The sequence below is a fragment of the Durio zibethinus genome, chromosome 7 (genome assembly GCF_047325235.1).
Source record: "Durio zibethinus cultivar Kanyao isolate XHJ-2024 chromosome 7, ASM4732523v1, whole genome shotgun sequence".
Lineage (NCBI taxonomy): Eukaryota > Viridiplantae > Streptophyta > Magnoliopsida > Malvales > Malvaceae > Durio > Durio zibethinus.
Window position 1 is genome coordinate 26,066,096 of NC_143168.1, and position 4,197 is coordinate 26,070,292.

The 4,197-nt window shown below is 38.6% G+C and overlaps 1 pseudogene across 1 annotated transcript; it reads left to right on the forward strand.

Moving 5' to 3' along the window:
* The first annotated feature begins 401 nt into the window (after window positions 1–401).
* LOC149518257 (calcium-transporting ATPase 12, plasma membrane-type pseudogene) lies at window positions 402–3,818 on the forward strand (annotated as a pseudogene). The gene has a single exon (XR_016343714.1). The product of XR_016343714.1 is annotated as a calcium-transporting ATPase 12, plasma membrane-type pseudogene (transcript).
* The last annotated feature ends 379 nt before the right edge of the window (window positions 3,819–4,197 follow it).

A 4,197-nucleotide genomic window follows, 5' to 3' on the forward strand; every position in this document is an offset into this window, starting at 1 on the left:
TTATAACATTTATGAATAATAATATATTTATATTTAAATAATTATAACTATTTATCATATAATAATTATTTATTTAAATATATTTATTTAAAATATGAATAAAATTAATGTACAGTTAATTTTATTCATCAACAATTAAAATTTTCTATATAAAATTTTCTATATAAGGAGATATATCCCATTTTAAAGTATCAATAAAAATATCACATTAAAAAATTTTAAAATTCATGTATCAAATTAAATATTTTATTCTAATTCAATAACCATTAATGATATTGGATTTGGTCAGAGCAGTTACTTCAAGAAGCTGCAGTGAAAGTGGACAAGAAATTTCTTGGAAAATAAAAGGAGAAAAGAAAAAGTGGGAAAAGAATAATGAGCTTTGCATGAACCATATAAATTTGCAATTATACTAACTCTTCCTTCGTATCACAGCCAAAGTATTCCCCCACAAATTCATACTCTTTTGACTTAACCAAAACTCCTTTTCTCCATCTTGTTTTCCTTCTACACCCTAAACAAAATATTCTTACTGAAATCGTTTTAACCCTTTCGTCCCTGTCGTTTAACATGTCTTTGATAAATCGTAAGCCTGCTGAACCAGCCATGTCTGATGCAGAAGATATGCCGGCAGCAAAACGTCAGCAACGGAGGTGGCGTTCGGTTTTTGCAACAATATATTCTGCTAGGACTCTTGTTTCTTTGTACATGAAGGTTATTAACAAGAAGCAGATCTTGCGTACTCTATCCTATATTGCCCTTGATATCCATGACAATGACTCCAGTGATGATCGCCTACCTTCTCTCTGTGTTGATCAAAAAACACTCACTGAGGTGGTAAGAGAGAAGAACCTTGAAACCCTAAGTAAACTTGGAGGAGTAAAACAGATTGCTGCATGTCTTGAAACTGATGAGAAGGATGGTATCAGTGCCGATCAGGCTGATCTTACACACAGGATTGATGTCTTTGGCGCCAACAGGTATCAGAAACCACCTACTAAAAGCTTTCTTAGCTTTATTTTTGAAGCTTTTAAGGATACCACCATTTGCATACTCTTGGTTTGTGCTATACTCTCGCTGGGCTTTGGCATTAAGCAGCATGGCATAGCAGATGGATGGTACGATGGTGGGAGTATTATCGTTGCTGTCTTTCTCGTTGTCGCTGTATCTGCTGTCAGTAACTTCAGGCAAAACAGACAATTCCAGAAACTTTCAAATGAGAGTAGTGATATAAGAGTGGAAGTAGTGAGAGATGGTCGACGCCAATATATATCAGTCTTTGAAGTTGTTGTGGGAGATATTGTGTGCTTGAAAATTGGTGATCAAATCCCCGCAGATGGATTGTTCTTGGATGGCCACTCCTTGAAGGTGGATGAATCTAGCATGACTGGGGAAAGCGACCACGTTGAGATCAATGGCAGCAACAATCCTTTTGTCCTCTCTGGTACAAAGGTCACTGATGGGTTTGGTTCCATGCTTGTCACTTCTGTTGGCATGAATACTGCATGGGGAGAGATGATGAGTTCCATAAATCGGGACTTAGATGAGGAGACCCCACTACAGGCTCGCCTCAACAAGCTGACTTCTTTTATTGGGAAGATCGGATTGGCAGTGGCCGTACTTGTTCTTGCAGTTTTGCTTATTCGTTACTTCACTGGAAACACAAAAGATGACAAGGGAAACAAAGAATATATTCCGGGGAAGACAAAGCTTGACAGCATGATGAACTCAGTCGTGGATATTATTTCGGCAGCAATTACCATTGTGGTAGTAGCAATTCCAGAAGGTCTACCTTTGGCAGTAACTCTAACTCTGGCTTACTCTATGAAGCAAATGATGGCTGATCATGCAATGGTCAGAAAGCTTTCTGCCTGTGAGACGATGGGTTCAGCCACAACAATCTGCACAGATAAGACAGGTACCCTTACTTTAAATGAAATGAAGGTTACTGAGTTTTGGGTAGGGAAAGAATTTATGAAGGATAGAATTTCCTCGGAAATAGCACCTAATGTCCATGAGTTACTGCAACAAGCCATTGCTTTAAACACAACTGGTACTGTTTATAAGCCAAACTCTAGATCACTTCCTGAGATTTCTGGTAGTCCAACTGAGAAAGCAATACTCTCTTGGGCTGTCTTAGATTTGGGGATGAACCTAGATGACCCAAAGCAAAATTATGAACTCATCCAAGTAGTGGCCTTCAATTCAGAGAAGAAAAAGAGCGGAGTTCTGATAAGGAGGAACAGTGAGGGTGCTACACACGTACACTGGAAGGGTGCTGCTGAGATGATCGTGGCAATGTGTTCACAATATTATGATAGAAGAGGAACAATTAAAGCCATAGATGATGAAGAAAGAACAGAGATTGGGACAATTATTCAGAATATGGCAGCAAAAAGCTTGAGGTGCATAGCATTTGCTCACACGAAAATTCCAGAAGACAATGAGCAGGTTTTGGAAGAAAGCAGACTCACCTTGTTAGGGATGGTAGGTTTGAAAGACCCATGTCGTCCTGGTGCCAGAATAGCCGTGGAATCTTGCATAGATGCTGGAGTAAACATCAAGATGATAACTGGAGACAATGTCTTCACAGCAAAAGCTATAGCGGTTGAATGTGGCATTCTGGAACCTCATGAGGATATGAACGAAGCAGTAATAGAAGGTGTACAGTTCAGAAATTACTCACCAGAAGAGAGAATGGCAAAGATCAATAAAATCCGTGTGATGGCCAGATCATCACCTTTTGATAAACTTCTGATGGTACAGTGTCTAAAGCAGAATGGTCATGTTGTAGCAGTCACGGGGGATGGAACGAATGATGCACCAGCTTTAAAGGAAGCAGATATTGGACTTTCCATGGGAATCCAAGGAACTGAAGTTGCCAAGGAAAGCTCAGATATAGTCATCTTGGATGATAACTTCACCTCTGTGGTGACAGTTTTAAGGTGGGGTAGGTGTGTCTTCAACAACATTCAGAAATTCATTCAGTTTCAACTCACAGTTAATATAGCAGCCCTAGCCATCAACTTTATTGCAGCAATATCCTCTGGTGAAGTCCCACTGACAGCTGTCCAGCTTTTGTGGGTGAACCTAATAATGGATACCTTGGGAGCTTTAGCTTTGGCCACTGAGCGACCTACCAATGATCTCATGACAAAGCCACCTGTGGGTCGATCCAAGCCCCTTATTTCGAATATCATGTGGAGGAACCTCATTGCTCAAGCCTTGTATCAAGTTGCAGTTCTACTAACCCTTCAGTTCAGGGGAAAATCTATCTTTGGTGTGGATGAGAAGGTCAAGAACACACTCATCTTCAACACTTTTGTCCTCTGTCAAGTGTTTAATGAATTTAATGCCAGAAAACTAGAAAAGAAGAATATATTCAAGGGACTACACAAGAACAATCTCTTTCTTGGGATCGTTGGCATAACTATAATTCTTCAAGTGGTAATGGTGGAATTCTTGAAGAGGTTTGCTAACACTCAGAGGCTGGACTGGGGGCAATGGGGTGCTTGTATTGGAATTGCAGCTTTGTCTTGGCCACTTGGCTGGCTAGTTAAGTGGATTCCAGTATGAAGCATTTCTCTTCTGCGATCAGAGGGCTTTTACATCCTGGAAAGATCACTCACTTCACATAAGATAGTCTTTTTATTATCTAAGTAGTAGGAATAAAAATACATAACCTTAGTAATATATCTTTACTATTCCTGATGCAGGCTTCTAATTTCCTTCTTTTCAATATTTATATCTGTTCTAGTTTCATTTTAATTGTTGAATGTAGGCTTCTTTGAGAAGAATCAAGATACATTTGTTGCTTATACATGCATTAATTTCAAAATAAACTGTTTTGCACCATCTTATTATGCAATCACTATGCAGAAAGAAAACCCTCTCCTAATGCAAATAATTTACATATGTCAATCAGGTTTTAGTGGATAACACTCTAGCCATGCAGGTTAGGCTTCATATTGTAGACATATTACTAGTAGATATGACATTAACCTTTTTGCTCTCTCCAGTGGATGTGACAATAACGAGAAGAGACTTTCCTTGAAATCCAATAATCTATCCAATAATCTATTTTAAGAACTATAATCTTTGTAAGTCTATCAAAACTTATGATGACCAGTTCACAAACACAGACTATCCATCATGTTATAATTTCATACAATCAAAATATTCCACTGTAGAGCACAC